Here is a 25,274-nt window from a genome sequence, read left to right on the forward strand (position 1 = left end):
ATGGAAAAAAATGTACAAAATGATGTAAAAATAAACTGTTATAAAAAAAATAAATTAGGCAGGTAAACGAAGATGAGGGGGAGAGGGAGAGAGAGATGGGGTGATGGCTAGTGGGAGGGAGAGATTTCTGGGGAAAGCATGGGGGGAGAGGGGTCAGTGGAGTGGAGTGTGTAAGAAAATCCTGACACAGAGGAAATGTTTTAAGGCTTGAGGACCTCAACTTTAATGTTCATTTCAACTGACAGAAATGGTCAAAGACCTCGTGGAGCACAGGCATGGAGAGATGTGAAGCTAAGCCCTGCACTGGGTCCAATACTGACAGAGACTCCTGTCAGATGACTGTGTGTCCCTGGGAGGCTCCGGGCACCTACTTGATGCCACATACAGTAACCAAATGGCAGCAAACTACTCTCCATGCTAAATGGAAGCAGAGCAGCTATGGGGCAGCGAGGGGCAGAGTTTAATTAACCTGAACATTATGGAAGATAAAAGCAATCAAGTTACTTGAAGTTTAATTCCCAAAACTTCTTGCAGAAAACAACTGGAAGGAGGAAAGCCCCAGAAATCTTTCAGCCTGTGAGACTGAAGGGAACACTTCAAAATACACATACAGCACATCCTTCGCTTTGACAGCCCCTAACAGCCAAAATTATATCTGTTCTACACATTGGCATGTGGTAGAATTGGATTGATTTGCCCTGACAGCCTCCCTGCTGAAATAATACTTGTCAGTCAGCCCCGGCAATGTTTGTATTTTCAGGAATAATTATGCAGAGTGATCATACAAAATCCTGGCAGGTGGGCCAGACAGTTTTAGCTGCTTCCCTCTCCGACCCTGTATCCTGGAGCTCCTGATCCCTGAAGTTCATCGTGCTCCCAAGGGTGGAAAATATCCCTTTAACAGCCAAGTCCCCCTGCCAACCTGTGTGTACAGAGCTCCATTTGAGAGGATCGTGTTGTCTGTCTTATTGATAAATCAGTAGCCATTATGTTCTCCCAACTGCCTTCTTCAAGTTTTTGGCCTTTGTGGGCATGCTCTACGTGAGTGCTCCCACTGCGAAGATGTCTCTTTGTTTTTGGTGGGGATAATTCAGATACTATACCCATGAATATTGTTGAGTTTCCCTGACCTGTCTTCATTTTGAACAGCTTATCCTGACATAAACCAGTGTCTCTTCTCTGTGCACACACTCTAGTGCAGGGGCAGGGGGATGTAAAAGGAAAGCAAATGGAACAATAATGTGACCAGCATGTGCTCAATGGCCATGAGAGGGCTAGGCAGAGTGTTCTGCCAATGGGCTGCTCAAGAAAGTTTCTGTCATTGAGCCAACTCTAGAAGAGCCGGTTGGAGTCTGCATGAGAAAATTTTGAACACAGAGAAATGGACAAGTACTTTCCCTCATAAGAAGTGGAAAACCTGTGGACATTTTTGAAGAGCCAGAATCACAAGTCAGAATCCCCAGGCTGCTTTCCTCCCCTGTACGCTATGCCCCAATTCCATAAAAACGCAGACACTCCGTAGGACACATCATCAAAGATACATGGTCAATTTCTGAAAGGCGGGGGGGGGGGGTCCTGAACAAGATTTTGAGGTGCATCCCAAATGTTTCCATCTCTGGGTAGCTTTCTGTTCAATTAATAATAAAGCAGAGTCCTATAACATTTCCTCTCTAACTGCTTGTTTGTGAATTCCTACTTGAAAAAGTAATAGTTTATTTTCCTTAAAGAATTTACAATACTTAGAGCAACTTCCAATTCAAAATAGTTGTTTTCCCCTCTCATTTCTCCATTGAAGTATCCAAGTGAAAACAATGTGTTTGGTGTTGTGGGAGTTTCAAGGATGAATAAGGGGAAGAACAACTCAGCAGCCATAAATACATATGTACTGTGTGCCAGGCATCGTGTTAAGCATTGTATGTGTGTTCTTATTCACATCCCTGGTGGACGTAGGGAGACCATCACTGTCACTATTTTTGGAAATGGTATCACTGAGTCTTGGAAATATTAAATAATTTGCTTAAAATTACATAGCTGGAAAGTGGACAAGCTAGGATTGACTTCAAAGCCTATGCAGTCTCTCCCAATAAAATCCAAATCTCCTTTTCTCCCAAAGGAAAGACAGTCTGATATGGAGATGAGACAACATAACAGTTGTGAAAGGCAGAACATAAAAATTGCCATGATATAATATGCCATGGTGTACATTCTTTATCCTTTCATCTGTTTTGGGGCATTTAGGTTATTTCCATACCTTGACTACTGTAAATAGTGTTGTGATAAACATAGGGGTGTGGGTTTCCTTTCAAATTAGTTACCACAATTAAAATATTAGAATATTATAAAAGTGCAATTATGGATATAAAAACTATACCATTAAGGGTGTTCAGAAAAGAAAGGCAATCATTTAAGTATAGGGCTTGGAGCTGGAGGATGGACTTTTGTCTCTTGTAAGTTGAACAGGGTCTGTAGTAGTGGTTGGGAGGAAGGACTTTGTCAGACATAATAAACTATGACACTTCCAGAACACCAAGATGTCACTGACTTGATCAGACCCTGGACCTTCATGTTAAGACATCTGGGAACTATTTAGACTGAACTCAAAGACATTTCCATTTGTGCAGGCCAAAACTAAGCAATTATCAGCTGTTTTATATGGTTCAACCTAATTTATCATTACATGCCAACTTTGTTTACAAGATCCTCTATGATTTCCCTTACTGTTTCCCCCACCACCACCCTGGGTCTTGCCTCTGGGACACTTTCACCCTTTCTCAAGTTTTTTTCCTCAATGCATATTTTCCTCTTTCACCTTCATAGGTTCTTGGAAGCTAGGGCAGTTCATGTGGGTGTATAAGGATCTCACTACCATCAAGTGTATATTCAAAAAGTTGAGGGGTGCAATGGAAGAATATTTTGCTGTATCTTATAAACCTTGTTGACATGCTCGAGTAGTTTTAGGAAGTGAGCCTGATCTAAGGACAAAGCATGGACTGTGTGACTCTGCCAGATTGGAAGTGGGGGTGTGTACCATGATGCTATTGTCTGATCCCTGTGCTCACAGCCCTCTCCATCCACCTGTTATACCTGCCGTACTTGCTGGCACCATGCCTGTGGACACTCCAGGTTCCACTGGGTAGGGTGATCCTTCCCCTTCAGCATACAGGGGGTTAAGCATTATGTTTCTGTCATTCATCAACATAGCAGCCACTTACCATCCAACCCTCACCAAAAATCTGCTGAAAACTCAGATTCATTAAGGATGTCCATCTCGCCTTCATTTAACTATTACGGATAAGAGGCAAATAGAAATGCTCAGTTCACCAAAGTAATTGAAATGCTTTTCTGTGCTAAAGTCTCCACAGCAGATGGAAAATTCTCCACGACTCAAACAGGATACTTGAAGACCTTAAACAACCTATTCATTTTATAAATGAGGACAGCAACCACAGTAAAAGTGTTCATTTCCTAGAGCTGAGCCAGGACCCAAGACACATTTGCTTGCCCTCAAACCCAGTGTCATTTTCATCATACTCTGCTCCTTCTCATCATAAACAGGTATCAACCAAACACAATTACACAGCTCTAAAATGTAAGGAAGGGATGCAGGAAAAATGAAGTTCAGTGCAATATTATGATAGCTTCTCCCCAGAAGTCAAATCACCCTTTCTTTATAGTTACCAGATTTATCTCTTTTGTTCTCTGCTTATTTACACTTTCCATCTTTGATGAGCTGCAAAACCTTGGGTGTGAACGTGTGTCAAGAAGCACGGCATGGAAGACAGTTTATGAGCTGAGAGCAGATTTATAAGGTGAACGTCATGGAACTCGGGCTCCTCTCTCTTTCTAATCCTAAGTGCTTGTTTGGGGTGTTTCTGTCAGCTGGAATAGATCCAATGCTACAGACTCAGCTTTTGGAGAATAGTTACAGAAACTACACAACTAAATCACACTTACCTATTCCTATTGCTTTAGAAGGAGTGACTCCCTTCTACTCAGTGGAATTTGGGGTCCTGTCAGGGGTACAATAGATGGTCAGACAAATATGGTTCTGGGGTGACTGAAATCACCCCAGATGGGAAAATGCCTCTGGGAGAATTTCAATGTTGCTTTTAGAATCTCAGCTCCCCCATGCCTTCCCACCTTAGGACCCTGCCTGTCTCGCCTCCCAACACATCGATAGTTTGGGCAGGTTCCCAACAATTTATTTATTTATTCATACAGAACTGGGGTACAGGCCAGAGAGTTGTGGAGGGTGAGAGGATTCACCAGAGACAGAGTGGGGAGCAGAACAGGCAGATCGACGAAGTACACTGCTGAGGGGAGCAGCAGAGACGAGGGCGGGTCAGGAGAGGTCTGCCTCGCCATGTGGATCTCCTGCAGGGCAGGCTGGTATCGGCTTAAGCTTCCTAGTGCTGTGCTTTAACCCACTAAACCACCAGGGAGGGCCCCAGAATGTGGTCTTTTAAGCCATTGAGCCACCAGGGAGAACCTTAAACTTTTATTCTTAAATGTTACTGTGAACCACTGCAGCTTCTATTGTTATGGTCTAGAGTTTTAAAATAATAACAAAAGTTCAAACTAAGTTATGTTAAATAAACTAATTCAATAATAAGCAATGTTAAATTGTACATTGTGCTGGCAGTGGAGGAAGTGATTGACTGTGGCAGATTTTTCCTGTGGTTGTGGCTAAAAATTGTCCAGTCCTGCCTCATAGGCCACCTGGAATCTGGGTGGACAAAACCTTCAGAGAGAACCTTTTTCTTTTTTGTTCAGGAGGGCTTACTTTAGGGAGGGCCTGAACTAGATAATGAGAGCCCGAGATGTCACGCTCAGGTCGCTAACCCCTAATCCAGGCTTTTCCACCTAAGAGTATCTTAGTGCACCAACATGTAAGGAATAGCAAGAGAGCCTATCAACCACCACCACCCCTCTTTTTATGAATGTACACAAGATTATGAAATGAGTAGAGGTGAGGGCTTTATAAGCCAAGATGAAATGACCCTGGCTACATAAGAGTCTATAAAAGTCAAGGAGGAAAGTGCCTTCTCAGGAAAAAAAGTCAAGGAGGAAAGTGACTTTTAAGGGAAAAAAGCAAGAAATAAGGAGGAAAGAGCCCAAGAGCAGGGCCAAGAGTTGTGAGGGCAGTTTGCAGCAAAGATTAGGAAGCACAAAGGAAGACACCATTCATTCATTTACTGTACCTGTTCAACTTTGATTTCTTTTCTCTAACTATAAAATGGGAGTAAAGATACCTGACCCTGGATCCCAGTAAAAACAAAATGGTATTCTTTGTAAAAAGCACTCTGAAAAATAAAAGGCCCTATAAATGTTAGAAGGTATATGGCCGCTGCTCTGTAGCCATTTGGCACTAAAGATTGCAGAGTGGCTTTCAGATACATTTTATTGGTTCAATTCAACGTTGTATAAACACCATTAAACATTAGACAACTGTAACAACAACAGGGTGTTCTGTTCTTAGGATTCTTTTAGGCACATGCAGTACTCTCCCATGCCATTTTATTTGGGCATTAAAACAACTCTTTGAAACAGGCTTTGGAAATTTCCTGATTTCCATTTGACAGCTAAGGAAGCTGAGGTTCAGAGAAAGCAAAGGGCTAGTTCAAAACTGCATGGCTAGTTAGTGACAGTGTAGCTGATTGATCCCAAGTTTAATGTATGCTATACCAAAGGAATAGAGGACGCTCCCTGGAGACAAAAATCAAGAAAACAAAAGTTCATTCTGGTGAGAACTTGTAAGACACTCTAATCAAAGGTAGATGCTAATACAAAAAGAGTGTCAAGCATTTGTCTCCTGGAGGAGTATGACCTCAAGAAAGGGGAGGCTCTGGTGACTCTAAGGAAGGAATCGTTGATCAAGATAAACAAGCTCTAGGTTGAGCTCTGAAGCATGGTGATCATTGAGTGGGTGGAGGCGAAGTGGGATCTTCAGTAAGGAGAAGAAGCAAATGCATTTAAGGCAGAATGGTGAGAATAGTACTCTGGTTCCTCAAGAGTGTGAATCGAGATGGGGATGTAATTTTAATAGAACCAGATCACAGAGAGATTGAATGTTAAGTGAGGGATCTGGAACTTACTGTAGGTTCCGGAATAAAGGGATGCATTATATAGGCAGCATATTGTCAGGAATAGGCACAATATACTCCATGCATCCAGAAGATGAGAGTAGTGAGGAGATTGTTGCATTAATAAAAGCACAGTTTTTGTGAAGTCCTGGTGATAGCAATAGCAAGGAAAGAAATGCAAACTAAAAATTCTAATATTATTTGAATGTTATTTGAAAACCCAAGAAAATGTTATTGATTTAGCTAATACTATACTACAAGCGCCACTCTCAGAAACATGAGTGACTTCTCAATCATGTTTTCCTTCAACCATGCTGCCAAACTAAGGGAACTGGGCAGGCCAAAGCAGAGAGTTCATGAAAAAACACAGAAATTAGTCCAAAAGGTCCCTTATATCATCTCTTGTTCTTTCACCTGAAAAAACTTCTTATCATTAAAACGGTTCAATACATGCACAAACACTAATGCCATTAACAACGGGTCCATATCAAATGAATCTTTACATCTAGTGTCAGAAGAACTCATCATATTTCACCATTCAGGGGACAACTTCAGTTCCAAGGAGATGCCAGAAGGATGGGGAGCAAAATAAGATACAACGAGGTCCCAAGAGTACAGCAGAGAAGAGGGAAGAGGCGAGAAGCAGGAGGACATGGGCAATATGGGACTGGGGGAGGGAGAACCTGGACCCCACTTACTGAATTGCTCGGTACAATCAATCTGCCTTTTAACAGCTATTATCTGAAACCCTACCCCAGGGTATAAAAATAGTTAAGGGTTGACATCATTTCCCTTCCTTTGCTTGACAGGTGAGTTTGCAGACTTGATAGATTTGAATGCAATTCAACAGTCTTCAATTTCATAAGTAAATTTTAATGAAGACATACTTTCCCATTACATGTCAATGGCTCTGTCATGCTTTACTTTTTCATTTCAGTGTATGGGCATCACATACATACAAACACACAGCAGATAACTCGCACGCGGCACCCACAGCTGCTTGCCAGTCACTGGAGTCACTTTACTCTGTCATGGCAAGTGTGACATAAGCCACCTCATAGGAGATGGGCAGAGCTGTGTGATCAGTGTACATGGATTTCTCTCTCTTCCTCTGATGGTATTGTTGACTCACTAAGCAGTGCATAAGTTTTACTGGATGCAGAACTGTATTTACGAAAAATCTTTTCTTTTGATTGTCATTGTATATGATGATAACTTCATGAGCCTGTCACTCTTAGATTCACACTGGTTGGGTGAAACAGGCTCTCCAAAAATCCACAGAATACCTCCTATTCCTGTGGAAACGTCAACAGCGATTATCCAAACAGCATTCCTTAGGCCAGAATGGCAGAGTCCTCCCAGGCTTCCAAGCTGAGGACAAACTTGATACTTGGGTGCCTCAAAGCGTCTCCCTTCACGCCGATGACAATGCTCTATATCAGGCAGTTGCACAGGGTCTAGGAGTTGCCCACTGGAGCTCCTAAAGCTATACTCATGCATGAGCTGTCATCCCCTCGGGAGGCCCTCCACCACAGACTCTGAGCAATCCAAAAGCTGATAACCTGAACCAAACACCTGCCAGCTTACTTGTATTCTTTCCTAGAATTCTTTACTCAATGAAAAGAACTTTAGGAAGACAGAGGTTAATATTGGGGCATATGCAGGAACTGAGTGCCTGATGGAGTGTGGGGAATGATGTGCCTCAACTGATATCACTAGGCTACCCAGAGGACTTCTACAACTCCAAAGTTAAGCCTCTATTGAAAAACTGACAGAAAAGGGGGGAAACCAGGCTTGATTGTTCAAATGAGGAATGTATGTGGGAGGAAAACTACAGGGCACTGGCATAGGATAAAACTCAGGAAATCTAATTAACAGGATCAGGAGAAGGGAGTGTGACAGACTCGCACACACAAGTGAGCTGGCAGCCCTCACTAATTAGCAACAATTAATTTTACGGTAGAAGCCAAGAACACATGTATTATGTTCTATAAAAGCTTAATAGATGTCACCATAAATCACTCCCATCTCTCCCCTGAAATTTCACTTACAAGCAGGTTGCCTTGAAATCTTCAAGAATTGACAATAATCCGAATTAATCTCTGTTGTTATAAGAGAGGTTGGCTCAGCAGGCCCAGCAGTACCCAGGCTTTGATGAAGGAAGGCAAAAAATGAAGTGCACCAGACCTGTGGCAGGTAGGGCCTGGAATCTGTTGTGGTCTACAGAGCAGATGTTCAGTGTGTCAGATCTGCTCTTCACCTGAGATGGGGAACAAACATTTCTTCTTCTATATGCCTCTTATTAGTTAGCAGTAGCAATAGCCACTAAAAACTGGGAGAGGCAAGAGAAGAATGTCCACTAGGGCCTTTGGAGTGAATGTGGACCTTCTGATACTAATATCAGATGTCTGACCCTTAGAAATACAAGAGAATATATCTCAATTATTTTAAACTACCAAATTTAAGGTCATGTTTTATGACAACACTAGGAAGCTAATAGAATAGCCCTTCTACCAATGATAATTGGTCATGTGGACACCCATGGGCAAAAATATTGAACAATGACCTTTGTCCCACACCTTATACATAAAATAACTAAAAAAAAATCATGGACTTAGATGTAAACATAAAAATATAGAAATTTTTAAAGAAAAGAACACAGAAGACAAACAGAAGACAATCTTCAGGACTTTGGTGAGTAAAAGCTATGGTATCTTGACACTAAAAGCATGGTACATAAAAGTAAAATTTTATAAACTGGACTTCAACATAAAAAGTTCACTAAGATCCTCCCAAGAGGATGAAATAACACAAAAAATACATGGAGAAAATACTGGCAAGCCAAATATCTGGCAAAAAAAAACAAAATAAAACTAGTATCTAGAATACACACTGAAGTTTCAAGCTCAATTAATAGAAAGCAAAAAAATTCAATTACGAGATGAACTAAAAGTATGAAGAGACATTTCACACAAGTATATACACCAAGTACACCAAAAAGCACATAAAAGGTGCTCTAAATAACTTGGCATTAGGGGAATGCAAAGAGAAGCCACAATGTGCTTTCAGTAAATACATATCAGAATGGCTGAAATAAAAAATGGCAACACCAAGTGCTAGCAAGGGTGTGGAGAAAATGGATCGCTCACTGACTGCATATGTGGGAATTTAAAATGGTGTAGTTATTTTGGAAAATATTTAGCAGTTTCTTTAAAACATAAAAAATCTAAATCTAAATGACATACCACCCAGCCATTGCACTTCTGGACATTCACCCTAAGAATGAAAGTCATGTTCACACAATGTACAGAGTTATATACAGCAAATTGATGTTTGATAGCTGGAAACAAATGGCTAAATAAATGGATACACCTATACTATGGACTACAACTCAGCAATCAGCATAACAACCTACAGACACAAACAACCATCTGGATGGATTTCTGGAGAGTTGCATTGAATGGAAAATAATTTGAAAGGTTATAGTCTATAGGTCTCCACATATATATAACATTCTTGAAATGACAAAATTGTAGAAATAGGAAACCAATTGATGGTTTCCAGGGGTTATTAATGACATAAAAATATTCTGTATCTTAACTAGACCAATGCCAATACTGTAACTTTAATGTCATACTATAGTTTTACAAAATATTAGCATTGGGGAAAACTGAGTAAAAATTGTCAGAGATGTGCCTTGTACCATTGGATAAGTTTTTTGTATGGACAAAGCATGTTACTTGGTTATAAAAAGTCTGCCTTGAAAAGCTGCCATTCGTTAGTAATAATTAGGGCTTTGGTCCCACCTGCATCATAAGTTAGTTCCTTCAGGACCTGACTCATGCATTATTTATCCATAAATCTCCCACAGTGACTAGCAAGCTCCCTGCTATGTAATAAGTGTTCAGTAAATGTTTGTTGACTTAATGTTTTTATCAGCAATGCACCGAGTATATGAGTGTGTGCATTGGGCACTGTTAAACCACTGCTTGCTGCAAATGAGAAAAACATTAAAGAAATATGTCATGAAGAAAATTAATGTCATCCTTAAAAAAGCAATTAGATCTCTTTTTTTTTACAGTGTTCTGTTTATATTCTTTTCTTTGTTTTTGTTTGATTGCAAAACTAATCAATGTTCATTGTAGAAAACTTTTAGCCTATAAGGCGTAAAGGCCTTTCACTTGACCTATATTAATGACTAGATGAGTCATTTCTAATTGACATGTGCTTGACCTCCAATGTGCTTGACCTCAGTTTTTATTTTCACTGAGTCATCCATCCTTAGATGTTTGCTGGGGATCTACCAAAGGCAACAATGTAGGCCCAGAATAAATGAGGCTTCCTCCATGCTCCCATAAATGAAATGATCTTACTTATTTGAAGAGTCAAGACAGAAAGAGGTTTTTTTTTTTTTTCTCTTTTCTAGTAGCCAATATTTCCTGCACTTTGACATCTTAAAAGGATAGTGCTCCCTGGTTAATTATAAACCAGCAGAGTACCCATCAGGAAAGGATTCTAAGGGACATTGCTTTGTCTGACCCCACAACCAATCGAAAAGGCAAGAAAGAGCCAAGGCATCAACTGACCTTTGTATAAGAAGTTGGAAGTTCAGAAACTAAACTTGGACATGACTTGAATGCAAAAATATATTCAAATGCATTCAGAAACAGAACAAAGTAAAAAGCATCACATGACTACATGCTAGGGTTCATAGAACCACCTTACTTTTATACCAAATCCATAAAAGTGAAAAAAGTTGGAAAGGTAAAGCAAGTGTTGCCATTAAAAAACAAAACAAAGGCCCTCCCTGGTTGTGCAGTGGGTTAAAGCACAGCACTAGGAAGCTTAAGCCACTTCGGCATGAGTTCAATACCAGCCTGCCCTGCAGGAGATCCACATGGCATGGCAGACCTCTCCTGACCCACCCTCTTCTCTGCTGCTCCCCTCAGCAGTGTACTTCGTCGATCTGCCTGTTCTGCTGAATCCTCTCTGGTGAATCCTCTCACCCTCCGCATCTCTCTGGCCTGTACCCCAGTTCTATATGCATAAAAATAAAAAAAATAATAATAAATCTTTAAAAAACAAAACAAAACAAAAAAACCCATTCCAATATTGCTTTCAAATAAAGAAAAAGGTAAAGACTAATTCATGGTAGGGGTGGAGAGGGGGTTGCCTGTTGACAAGTACAATTGCAAAGCAATAAACAGAAACACTGACAGCAAAGCAGTCTGTGGAGGTGAAGAACAGACAGAAGCCCATGAGATCGCCAGAGCACCAGATGGCACTTTCAGCTGAAAACTTTTATCACCTGCCTCGGGCCACTATGCCAGTCCTGACGTTCGGTCTTCATGGACGTGGGAGTTGTGTGACCTGACAGACCTTACTCCCCCCCACCCCCACCCCCCACACTCTTAGTGTGACAGTAGGATTCCCGTAGAAAGGGGACATTCCAGCAGCCCTGCCCCACCTGAAGAGGATAGAACGGAGCAGTGAGAGGGAAAAACATCTAGGAAGGCTAGAAGGAGGTTGAAGGAAGCATGAGGAGCAGAGAGACCTGGAAGAAGCCACACTTGCTCCTTGGTCTGGAACTTGTGCAGGGACTCAGAGGACATGGAAGGAGACACTGAAAGAGACATGAGTGAGGACCCGTGGGGAGGCTGACAGTGGCCGCTTTGTCTTGACTTGTACTTTGATTTTGCTCATTTCCTTCCAGACGTGCCTGGCCTCTCTGCCCTTACATATGGTCCCCACTAGAATGTGCTTAGACTTGTGGCAGGCTTTTGGGCCTCAGTGACTGCTTGGGGCCAACCCTGTTTGTCTGGCCATTTCCACACAGAGGGAAGTGGATTCATGGGGTACTGCATTCTTTCTCTTCTCTTCTCTCTGTGACACACTGTCTTAAAGTTTTTTTTTCTTTTTTAATAGAAGTTTTTATGCACTAAAAGTGCTTTTTGTCTTTATGTGGCAGATGACAGAATCCATTGAAAGCAGGCAGGCTTGAGGGTCTGGAGTTGCCCCTCAGTCCGCCCACTAATAATAGGGCTTTGAGAGAGAGAGGAAGTAGGAATGAGTCAGTTTTAGGGTAACAGGTGTGACAAAGGGTTGGGCAAGGGGGGGAGAACCAGTCCACAGGGAGTGTCATATCAATGCTCAGCCACTCTCCCCCATCCATACTCTGCCCAGGAACCTCAGCTGAACACAAAGCTGTGGTCTCAGCCTGTTCCCTGCGCACTGTCGGGACACCAACCCCAAGGTCAGACTGACTCCACCTCACCAACAATTCTCTCTCAATCTGCACTGTCTTTGTCCGCTCTTGTCTCATCACTACCCATTTCCTCACCTTCTTCCTCTTCTTGTTACTCCTGAATTCTAGATATTCCCAAGCCTGAAATTTGGCAATCTTCTTTTCCTTCCCTTTTACACAATCTCACTGACTACAACTATACATTGTTTTCAAGTCTCAAATCTTTCTGTACAGATCTCGTTCCATCCACGTCTCCGGGTGTATAGCTCTCTTGGGCTCCTTTCCTGCTTTCAGCTTCCTTTAGGACATCTTGTCTGTATCAAATCAATTTTTATGCCCTATGTCTGTGTCCATTTAATTTTTTTGTATATTCCTGTTAGGGGGAAAGGATGTCCTGAACAAACAGATACAGGTTTTGTGGACTCCACCCCCACTCCAAACACCAAAACTATGAATCTCAGCAACATCAAAACTATGAATCTCAGCAACTATCAATGCTAGCACCCGAGGGCAGAGGTAAGCAGCCATTTTCGGGTTCTGGATATAATGCCAGACATATTGAGCTGAAGCACTCTCTCTCTCAGCCTCATGGTGGGCAGCTGGTTGCTTGGCTCTTGATCAGCTTTTAGGGTGCTATTGGGGTTCCATGTCAGTGGACTGGTAGGACACATCAGTTAAGTTGTATCTCTCTCTCTCTCTTTCTTCCCCGGGTTGTTTCTTTTCTTTTTCCCTTGTAAATAAACCCATTATTGACTTTTTGTGTGTGTGTCTGAACTACATTAGAAAAACTACAGTGCTTGCAAGAAGATAAAGTATTGTGTTGGTAAATAATGATAGCAATGCATCCATAGTGAAAATAGTAAGTAGATGAAAGAGATAAAGTCCGAATATGAGAAGAAGCCATACGTAAGAAGCCATGCTTGACGAATAAGTGGCTGTCTTGCTGAGAACTTATTAAAATTCAAAGGTATTTATAAAGATTAAAAATTAAGGTTGGCTAGAGTTATTCAGTTAGGAAAATTCTCTGAAAATCTCATTAATAATTAAACCTTTTACAGCATTCTATGTGATTCCTAGAGGAATGCATTAAAGACACAGTGTGTCCTCTGCCCAAGGTTAGGCAAGAAGCCAATTCAATGAAAATGATTAGGATTCATGAATTCTCAGTTTAGAACACCATGTGCCTAGCATACAGCATAGGGAAAAAATCTATAATAACTTCTGATTAAGAACAGGAGGCCAGAGAAGGTGTTTAGGAGTAAGGGCATTTCCGTATTTAAGCTGTTTTGCAGCACCTATCAACAAGTTTTTTTCTCACTTCTCTTTGTCATTGCAGAGACTGTTCATTTAGTTTCACTAATTTTTAATACTCTGAAGCAGTTTCACAGCAAAAGATGGAGCATTTGCTTAGTAATATTAAAGGCAAGGAGTTCTTCAGGTTCACAGATGAAGCATACCCCTTATTCAATAGACCACTGCTTTCTGGCCAGGTAAATGTTAGTATACTCTGAAAGAAAGAAAGAAAAGGAAGGAGGGGGAGAAGGGAGAGAGGAAGAAAAGGAGAAACTGTAGAACAAATGAAGGTCAGGAAAGAGTAAAAGATTATTCTGCCTTTAAAAATGTCCCCCTTTCTCATCAAAAAAAAAAAATCATGATGCTTTGAAAGCAAAGATTTTATCCAATTTAATATAGAGCTTGAAAGTAGTTTAGTGTTGGAGTGCTCATAAAAATAAGATCAGGAAAGATGAACAATGGAAAATTGGGGGAATATGATGAGCTGTAGAATATATCTAAATGATCAGCTTTAAATAATTTCTAAACATTATCCCCACTGGTCAAAATTTTCCTGGGTGAAACTCACCCCATGGTCACCCTACATGATTCTACAGCTCCAGCTGCCCTTCAGGAAAGTTTTACCCAGGAACTTTGTTTATATTCATGGACCAGAATGACATCCCTGTCTGTGTCTCTAAGACAATCAGGAGTACTGGTCCACAGACTTCTGCAGCCATGGAAACATTGTTATCACTGATGTATCTCAGAATAGCAAGAAGTAGACCCCAAACACTCTTCCATCAATGATTGTTAAGGCCTTCTGTAGTTTTTCAAGTGTGAGTGTGTACATAGTAAGAACAATGTCCGTTTGTCAAATAGAAATATCTACTTCACTGAAGTGTATGTAGCCACAGGCAGACAACACTTCACATGCCACTGGTAAACCACACACAACTAGTGAAATGGAGATGTCTAGGAAGGTGACAGCAGTGTGGTGTGAACTCTCAGAGAGAAGCAGACTTTCTCGAGCCCAAAAATCACACACCAGCATGCCACTCTTACAAGAATTAACTACAATCATTTCCTACTAAGGAAAAGAAATTGTAGCATTCCCATTAGACATGAATCTGTCTTATAAAAATGGTTTCCAAAGCCAGCGCTTGTATCTCAGAAAGACGAGACAGTAGCAAAGAGGACCTTTCCTCTTCCTTTAGACTTTTCTGTCTTTGGGTTTCCTTGCAAGTACAGAGGAGCTCTGTGTGCAAGATGGTGGACCCAGTCTTCTACCTACCCCAGGGCTAAGCTCTGGTTGCTATGGCAACAAAGCTGAGCACAGATTTTACAGCTGGCATTTCTTTCATCTCCTTCACATCCCGTGTGGCAGGGGTGAGGCCGACTTCAGCACTGCCCCAACAAAGGTGAACAGTGACCAGCCCAGGAGCCAGCAAACAGACATCCCTGAATAGGCAGTTCATGAAGGGAGAGTTTGATTCCTCACTTATCCCCTGGGACCTAAAGTGCACGTGGGTCCAGGCAGCATCCTCAGCCTCAGAATATTTGTGTCCAGAAACAGGATGAGAGATGCTGACCCCCAAGGGATCCCAGTGGCCATAGTGACTGGTGTTATGGGCCCCAAAGCAGGGGCCAGGACCATGCAGTCAACATCACAGTAACACCTGCAGCACTGGGCTTGGTGGGTAAGAACTTGAGCTCAGAAGGGGACTTCTGTAAGTGTCATGCAGCTCCTCCACTGGTCAGGTGTCTACCATGTTGAATGGAGAGATGACATTAATAACATCTCTCCTGGAAGAAGGAAGGGAGGGAAAGGAAGGCAGGAGGTGGGGGAAGAAAGTCAGTTCACCTCCCCAAATCATGTTCTCTCCTCCCCCTCCTAATTTCCAGTCATTTTCAAGGTATCCCCAAGGGCTCCCTTGATTCTTCACTGCCTGTCTACTCTCTCTACCCTAGTCTTCATCCTCACTGTCACAAGAAGTCTTGCTTTCCAAGATGCTGGGACTTTGAAGTATCTCACTATTCAATTTGAATCCCTGGTCTTAAAGTGTACATATTTTATATAAGTCATTTATATGTAGATACAGTCAAAAGTTTGGGGGGGCATTTTCTTGTAATGTCTAATTAGTTTAAATAAACAGACCCTTCCAATACACTTGTTCTCTGCCAATTTCATTTACAGATGTTTAAAAGAACTAGCTAGCCCAGAATACTGCAAGACACTAAATTACAGACACACCACAGAGACCTAATATGAAATTACTTCTTTCCTTCCAATTGTGGGAGATTTCACAAGTTATTAGAACTGAGTTAGTCTAGGGAGAAAAATAGGTACTTCGAATTCCCATCACTGCATGAGCCATCCATCCTACACTCCTCTGGCCAGGAAATGTTTAGGCACTGATGATACAGGTCTGGATAAAGAAGATCAAACTCCCTACCCTACTAGAGTTTGTGTTCTTGCAGTGTCTAGCACCAAAGAATGTCTAATAAATACTTTGTGACTGAATGTGTGCACATGTGCTTTTACCCTAATGACTTGATAAACCCTAGGTAGCTATATAATTTCTTCAAAAAGTGTAGCCATGTGCATAAGCAAAGTTGCTTTTTTCAGGAAGTAATTTAAAGCGAACCAACCAACTTTAATTCATTAGCCAGAGAAGCCCTCTCAACAGAACAACAACAAGAAGTTAGAGAGAGAGGTAGTCTGCGAATCCCGGGGAAATGCTATTTAGCAATTACCAGGGCTTCTGTGAGACAACAATATAAATCTCACATTCTTTAAAAATCTCCCAGACTGTGTTAAAGATCCCAGGCCCTGTTTGCCATCGATTGTTATGTAATAATTCCCTAAGCCCCTCCCACCCAGCAGACATTCCCCTTATACTACAAGCTTCTCTGCTAGGGCAGTGCGCTAGGAGAAGGGAGTGAAACCTGGCAAAGGCAAGTCTTGAGAGTTTTGTGCTCCCATCTCAGCAACACTATTGATTTGTTCACACTCCCCAAAGATCTAAGACATTTTATAATGACCATAATTGAATGCCATCAGGGGCTCAAGAGGCCTTCCCTCTTTAACATTTAAAGAGACAATAAGCATCCCTTTAAAAGCCATAAAATCTTACTCTGAAGTCCAGGAAGCCCCACCTGCTTTTCTGCCCTCTGCTTTCTTGCTTGTGGCTTAGGATATCAAGCCTCTGGCATCAGAGGATTTTTGTGAGAATTCCCCATTCCTCTCCTGGGATTGGATAATCTGACTCCCAGGATGGAAAGACATGCAGGAGGACAGGTGCTTAGAGAGAATCCCAGCCTGGGGAAAGCAATTTCAAACATCTTTCATCAAAGCCTGCTGTTTTGAACAATGCAGGGAAGGAATCAAAAGGGCCAGGAACTTCCAGCTCACCCATGTCTAAAACTGCATCCAGGCAGCATCTCCAGCTTCTGAGAAACTGGAACTCTCTGTAGCAAAATAGTTGTATAAAAGCTGGGATGGAAAAGTTGCAAACTATGTCTTTAAAATTTGAAAGACATTGAAAAGAAAAACCAGTATGTTAGGCCACTGAGTCTCCTGTCCTTTGTTGTTCTTATTGTGAATATCCTGCTGTCTCCCCACCCTCCACTTCCTTCTCTTTGTCCTGAGTTTGGTAAATTGTGTAGGTTATTGTCTCAGGTTGCCCTATTCTCTAAGGGCTATACTTTTCTCATTATTGCTGGGTTAAGTTTGAAATCATAGAAATCATAGATCTATATATTTCCCTGAAATTTTTTTCCAGCTGAGCTAAGATGCAGGTACATTTATCTTCTCTGATGTCTGTCCAGTTTTCATCGAGCTATTTCACTTTGTTTGTAGCTAGTTAGAGGAAAGGGCTTATGAAGTGTGTCCCTAGTCCTGTATGGCTTTTTGAAGTCATGGGGGCAGTATTAGAGATGGCTGACAGTGTCTGTTGTTTTGAGATGCATTTGCAATTTATTAATTTGATGCCTGTCGTTACTCACCTTACCCTGTATCTGTAAACTAGGCTTAATGGTAAGATGTTTGTAGGTAAGCTATTTGTTGGATGATAATTAAACACAACTTCAGTATTTCCAGACTGTAAAAGTCAAAGAAGCTTTCTGCTTTTGGCCATCTTTAAGCAAGGTGTGTTGAAGCTCACAAAGGATATTCAGGTAGAGGTGTGGGTAGGACTGGAGAATCTTCCTATTGTTTGCTGAGTAGACTCTGATTGGCCCATGGAAATGGAAAGTTGGGATGTCTAAACTGCAATAAGCCAAATAAATTGCTCAACTTTGCTTTAGCTCTGCAGCCAATGACCCATTAACGTACAAAGCTAAATAAAATCATCTGGTAGTGGAGATAAGCGTGATTGCTGCTGGTCTGGTTATACAAACTGTGTCCCATTAAATTAAGCATGTGAGATGCAAAACAAAGAGAACCAGCTCACAGTTGGAATGCATTCAAGGCATTGGAGCAGCAGTTTTCTTAAATTAATGTGGGTGTGTGATACAGACTATTAAAACCCCTCGGAGCGTGGGGTTTTGACCAGTACATGCAATTGTTAAGCACCTGTTAGACTTTTCATTTCTCTGAATAACACTGAGAGATTCAACCCTGGAAACACCCTCCCTGCACAGCCTAGCCCTCTGGGTTTAAAAGCCTAATGGTATCTCCTTGCAACACTGGCTTGGGAAAGTCTTCCTGGGGAGCATTTCAACTGTACTGCCCTCTCTTCCTTACTGAATATACCACATCATGTAGGATGACTTGTTTCTTGTCAAAAGAGCTCTGTGAGTTTGAAAAAGCCTCAAAAATACCATCACTCCTGCCTGCTTTCTGTACACTGGAAGTAGAGGTGGCAGTCTCTTCTAATCCTGGCCAAAGAAGCCTCACTCTGCTCCAGAGTTACACACGATGCTCCCCTTCAGTCACTCTGCATGCTTTAAGACAAACTATTTCCTCCTTTGTCTCATGGAACAATCAGAATAAAATCAATAATACAGAGTCTGATCCACAGACACAAAGGCAGATCTGCTAATAAACACAGCCGCGCCTGGGATTCGGGTGTCTACGTGGGTGTGGTGGCTTCTGATGGCCCACGTGCAAACCTGCACGTCCACATCCGCTTTGTCGCTGCTGCTGCTGCTGCTTCGGGCTTTCAGGAACTGAAATAAGGACACAGGGCTGACTGCTCAGAAACTGCTGAGCAGTCATGGGTGACTCCTAGAGTGACAATTCGTGCTCCCTCTGAGGCAGCCAAAGAAGCATTAGCTCTTTGAACAGCCACCTATGAATCCAGCACAGGGCACTTCAAAGTCAAAAGAGGATGTCACATAGATACATGATTCCAGTCACAGCAAGCTCTACAACAGGCAAAATGGTATAAAGAAATCTGAGCAGTGATTGCTTCTGATAGAAGGTGGTGGAAGGCAGTCGGGATATAGCATAATAAGGATGAAAATTAAGTTCCCACTCCTTGCCCAGCAGGAAAGTTTGGGAGCCTGGGACAGATAAGGGGGTTGATAAGGCTGCCTTGAGGGCAATGCCATAAAACCCACCACCATGACAAGAATAAACAGCCCATCTCTAGGAATGCAGAAGCAGAGGCCAGGACACATTTCTGTGTCAAAGGCCAGCACCAGAGACCAGATATCCCAGCAGACAACTGGTGTCAGCTGCCGCCCCAAGTTAGAAAGTCCATGAAAACAGCATGGACAAGAGATCCTCCTTCATGCAGACTTCTCTTGTCTCGCCCTCTGCTTCTCTCTCTTTTTTTTTTTTTAAAGATTTATTTATTTGTGCATACAGAACTGGGGTACAGGCCACAGGCTCAGGGGCGGTGAGAGGCTTCACCAGAGACAGAGCGGGGAGCAGAACAGGCAGATCGACGAAGTACACTGCTGAAGGGAGCAGTGGGAAGGAGAGGTCTGCCGCGCCATGTGGTCACCTCCGGGGCAGGCAGGAATCGAACTCATGCGGAAGTGGCTTTAGCTTCTTAGTGCTGTGCTTTAACCCGCTGCGCCACCAGGGAGGGGAGGGCCCACCCTCTGTGGAGGGCCCACTCTCTGCTTCTCTTAGCAGTGTATTTCAATCCACCTTTTCTGTTCTCTACTCTGTCTCGGGTGAATTCCTTACTTCTTCACCTCTGACCTCACCCCTAGTCTTCCTCACTAAGGGATTGACTGGATAGGCATAGGAGGAAATTTTGTGCGGTGATCGTAATGGGATGTATCTTGATGGCAGTGTGGGTTACACTGTATTATGCATTTGTCAAAGTTCATGGGATAATGCTTTTAAGACTAGAATGTGAGATGCATATAAGGTTTATCTCTAAACAGAAGAGCGAGAGAGTGAGAGAGAGAGAGAGAGAGAGAGAGAGAGAGATGAAGGGAAGGAAGCGAGGGAGAGAAAGGAAAGGTAAAGAAAACCACAGACAAATGTGAAATTCTAGCTTATGCTTATTGAAGTATTTAGGGTTGAAATATCCTGTTTTCTGCAGCTCACTTTGAATTACCTCTGAAAAAGAGATGGACTAATGGAGATCTCAGTTCTAGAATGGAAGTGGGTGTATGTGTGATCAAGCAACAATTCTTTTAACTTTTCTGTATGTTTGAAAAGTTTTGTTAGCAAAATAAAGGGAATGAAGGGAAGCGATTCAACTCGATTCTTTTTGAAGTAAGATGTCAGAGTTGCCGATGTTAGTTTTGGGATGTGCCAGATGGAATCTCTCACACAGAGAATTGAAGATGTGTGCTACAGAGCAAACACTGAGCACAGCAATGCACACAGATGCAAGGTGTAAGGTGCACTGTGGGTCCTATTGCTGGGGTTTCCCTCCCTCTCCGTACCCCATCAGACTATACTGTACAATCCTGCTTGGCAGCAGAGTGCAGATAACTCAAGCAACAAAAATGTCCTTTGGATAATTTACAGACTCTGACCTGAAATAAGGGCAGATACATTTAATAGAGGATTTGTTTTCTGGTGCTGTTCTATTTCAAAGTATCTTTGTTACTGATTGTGGTGAACAGTGCTTCTACCACCATCAGGGAAATGAATCAGAGCAGATTACTAAAGCCATAATCAACTTGCTATAAAATTGGGCCAAGCTTACCTCTTAAAAACTGATTTTTGTGTGATGCATAAGAGTAAATAATAATAATAAGTATTTTTTTTTTAAGAAAACAGATTATATTGGCCAGGCCAAATAGATTAAGTTACATTCCTGAACATTCTTATCAAAACTGAGTCCTTTCCTAATATTCTTTTCTATGGGCTAAAGGGCAAAAGCACAAACATGTACCTCAGTAAAAATAAGTAGCCTTTGGTTTGGGAATTCAGTCATAGATACATACTAAATGAGATCAATAAATGAAATTTTATTGAGGCTGTGTCACACCTTCCTCCCACATCAGCCCAACTGGGTCCAAAGACTCAGCCAGATAGCTGAGAAAATAAAAAGCCTGGAAGTTTCTTCCCAGTTGGCCCACCCACGGTAGCATGCCATGGTTAAGCAAAACCAAAAGGAATACTGCTACATCTTCCATTAGAGTTAATCTCAATTGACTATTTGGGGGGCTATATTTTCATATTAAAATATAACAGATAGAATATGAAACAGTGTGCAAAAGTCCCATGTTGTCCCATGCTTTAAATGGTCCAATTAATGGTCTCCCTCTTTTCATGCCCTGTGTGAACCAAGACTGAACTCAAGCAGGTCCCATGACCTGTTTCAACCAAGAGGATCCAGTGAGAATGAGATTTAGCTTTCTCTGTACCTTAAGACTTCAGAAGCCTGGTAGCTTCCACCGTTGTGTTTTGGCAAAATAAATTCGACAGCTTTTGACTCATATGATATGAGGAAGCACAAGCATCCAAGTAGAGACCTCTGCCTGGAGAATGAAGACCCTATTCTGAGAATCCCATAGAAATTCCCAGCCAGTTACCACCAACCACCTGCCATGTGCGAGAGACCATTTTGGAACCTTCTACTGTCCAAGTTGACACCATATAAAGTAGAAAACTGTCTGCCTGACCCCCAGAATTGTGAGGAATAATACATTTTTCTTGTTTTAAACCCTAAGTTTTGGTGTGGCTTATAATACAGAAGTAGATAGCCAAATGTATTCAAAAGAAAAATCTGTGATTTCAAAGAAATTTCACAATTGAGAAGGCATCTCCACATTAAATACTGAAAACTCTATCTACCAGGTACTTCGGTGAAAATGATCAAGAAGATGGGTTTCCCTAGTAGCACAGGAACTAATGTCTCAATGCTATTAAGCTATCGCCAGCCACTGCAACAAGAGTTTGATCCCTGGTCAGGGAGGTGATCCACATGGCACAGCAGACCTCTCCTGTCTCACCTGCTGCTCCCCTCAGCAGTGTATTTTAGTCACTCTGTCTTTCCTGCTCCCCACTCTGTCTCTGGTGAATCCTCCCACCCCCTATTCTCCCTATACCCCTGCACCTCTGGCTTACATGCAGTTCTTGTATGCTTAAGTAAATAAAAATAAATCTTTAAAAAAAATTATCAAGATGCATTTCCTCAGTTTACAATCCACAAGAAGATAATCCCTCCAATTCAGGAATGTCCCCTATTTGCTAGATGATAAAGAGAAACCTTTTGTCCTAAGAGTTTGTTAAGAGATAATATTTTTTTAATCATGCCTCTTCATACCAAAGTAATAGCTAGTCAGATCATTTTAAGATATTATGGAAGTAGGACATCATTTATATCTGGCAGTCTCCTCTACATTCCCTTTATTATTTTTGCTTAAATTCCCATGTCTGCAACTAAGAAACTTTATCCTATAGCCAAATGAAACAGATCACAAAGGATAAAAAAAAAAAACCAGTGAAGTCTGGTCTGCATGTGTCTTACCCAGGACAAACAACATAAAACTACTAAGAAATGGACACTCATTCCATCCATTTAACAAATAGCCAGACCCTAAGTATGTCCTGTCAGGTTAAATGTCTGAATTAGCATAACGAATGAGAGCAGTCTCCTCTGTGCTTGCACAAAACAGTACTAATGGACAGTCACTAGCACTGATCAGGGGTATTCGTGAGTGACTTGGGGACCTAATGAGATCCAAGATGAGATGGAAGAGAGGACAAGAAAGGAGGGGAACAAGGTTGACATCTGTTGACTACAATGATCCAGGCGTTATGCCAGATGCACTGACAAAGCCAAAAACCCAGAACAGGTGGGTGATACCTTCATTCCATGCACACTGCCATGGTATTGGCTGGTGCTTGGCACAGCAGCTGGCTCTTGATAAATGCCCCAAATAGTCACCACTAGCCCTTTTATGGTGTTGATATTGTTTTACAGAATGGAAATGGAATGAGGTTATGTGACTTACTCAAGGGCACATGCGAACAGTATTCGGGCCAGGGTTAAAGCTCGGGTATGTGATGCTACTGTCTCCACACTAGCGAATCTGGTGGTATCCTATGGCCAACTATTGCCCCTGGTGATGGTTGAAAATGTTAGTCCCTTAGAATAGGCTGTGTTGAAGTTATGGCCAAATGTTGAATACAACAATATTTTACTTTCTTCTTAAAGTACCAAGGGTGTTTTTAGATTTATAGGACAGAGAAATGTTTTGAAAGAGTCACTTTAAAAACTCACTGCTGTCAGTAATAACAAATGGAGAAAGTTCATCAATGTGGTAATTAATCAACAGATAAAGTCTGAGTTACTTAGAAATTTGAACTAAAGCAAACTTTGTAACTGTGATTTGTCCTGATAATGGACTTCTATTTATGGGTTGAGTAGGTGACTGGGGTCAGGTCCGTCTGACCCCAGGGCTGCTGGTTGTAAGTGGTGGCAGCAGAAATTTATCTGTGGCTTGAAGGTTGAAGAACCTGGGTTTGGGATGTCTGCCACTTTTATTTGGCCTGTAAGTCTTAAATTCTACAATCCTCACTTTCCTCACCTGTAAGAAATAGCCTGAATGTGAACTTTAGCTGAGAAAATACCTGTGAAAAGAACACATGGTTAACTCTCAACAAAATTTCCTTTCCCCTGTCCTTTATGAACTGGTTAAATTCTGCCAGTGCTCATCTGTAGCATGTGAAACCAAAATAACACTGCTGCTTTCTTGTGCTGACTAACTTTTGTTTGTATTATTAACTACTTGGAAAGTAATAAGGTTGGACTGGTTTTGTTTCGTTCTGCTCTGTGGTTTGTCAAGAAGCCAGCTACCCTAAAAACTAGGTTTTATCACTTGTAAAATTTATTTGAATCTTAAGCAAATAGGATGCAAAATAAGATCCTACACTCCCCTTCTCCCATAACATCAAGAAAATAATATGTGCCCTCATATAACCATAACAAATAATATTTCCCTTAAATAAACATGGATTCATCTCCTCTTCTTCAGCAGATTCCCAACTTAAGAAATTTTTCTATTGGGGCCCAGGCCAGAAAGCTGAAAACGGGTGCTTCCATTTGCGGGGATGGTTGCCTGAGAGCCCTAGAGATAGTGACTAATGGTGAAAGAGTGTCTTGGACTCACTCTGGATTCTGGACTCGCTACTTGAGCTTAAGGACATATTCAGTCTTGCCGTGTGAAGAATGCACAGTACAGTTACACGCCAAGCTCCAGAGAGGCTGCCATTTTTGGTTTTCCATGTCAACTCATGTTCATTCTTCTTGAACTTCACATCATTGGACTCTAAGGCCTTTATTTACAGTCATAAATGACACCAGAATACCATTCTTAAATTCCTTTGACAGCAGGAAAACACCCCCTTGGGGGTGCTTAATTTCTTGCTAGTCACTTTGACATGAATAGTTCTCCAGCCCTTTGGCAGCTGTTGATGGGGTTCACAATACTAGCAAGGGTGCTGTGTAATGGGAGACCTAGGTCAATCCTTAAAAATCCCTTAGTCTTGAAAGCTGACCTGGGGAAAGTGCCTGACTTAAAAGCAGAGTGAAGAAACCAAACAATATGCTTTAACTTTGTTATAAGGTATCAGTTTAGGCCTTTGCCAAGAACCTCTTCCACTTCTTCTAAAATAAAATGCATGAAAAAGTGCCACATGTCATTGATTTTTTTTTTTTTTAGATGAACCACATACCTTCCACCCAAGCAAAACTTATTCTCAGAATAAGTCCAAGCCCACGCGGAATCTTTATCTTTTGTTCAAACCACATACTACTTTTTCCCTTAGTTAGTTTAGGCAGAAACTAATAGCTAATGCTTTTCATTAAGCCAGTCAAAAAAATTGCTTACCAGGTTTTACTCCTTCATCAGTCTGACTAATTACACCCATTCACTGTTCCTTTCAAACAGTGATTTCAAATTCCAATCTCAAAGACACAACTCCAGAGACATCTGCTTTCTGGTTCACTCTGTCTCTTTTTATATTACTAGTGAGGTGGTCCAGAAAATACTAGCTAAGTAAAAGGTAGACATGAGAACTGGTTTCCAGCTGATGAGCATTCAGTTCAAGGAGAAGGTTTTAAGAAAAAGGTCCTGGAAGATAGTAGATCTTCTCATTCAACACATTCAGGAAAGGCATTCAGCCTATGACTCTGGTGAATACCTCACATATGTCTGTGGAATGAGAAAACAACTACAACCAGAATTGTACATGTGATCTGGAAGAATTTGAGATGCCAGGTTGGAGCAGGGATCCTGAGGGAGGGAGT

At 41.6% G+C, this 25,274-nt stretch overlaps 1 protein-coding gene across 1 annotated transcript in view; it reads right to left on the minus strand.

Moving 5' to 3' along the window:
* The window catches only part of NTRK2 (neurotrophic tyrosine kinase, receptor, type 2), a 316,763-nt gene that overhangs the window by 95,061 nt on the left and 196,428 nt on the right, over positions 1–25,274 (minus strand). The gene's annotated exons all lie outside the window — the stretch shown is intronic.

Source organism: Condylura cristata, unplaced genomic scaffold, assembly GCF_000260355.1.
Source record: "Condylura cristata isolate star-nosed mole 26May11 unplaced genomic scaffold, ConCri1.0 scaffold00006, whole genome shotgun sequence".
Lineage (NCBI taxonomy): Eukaryota > Metazoa > Chordata > Mammalia > Eulipotyphla > Talpidae > Condylura > Condylura cristata.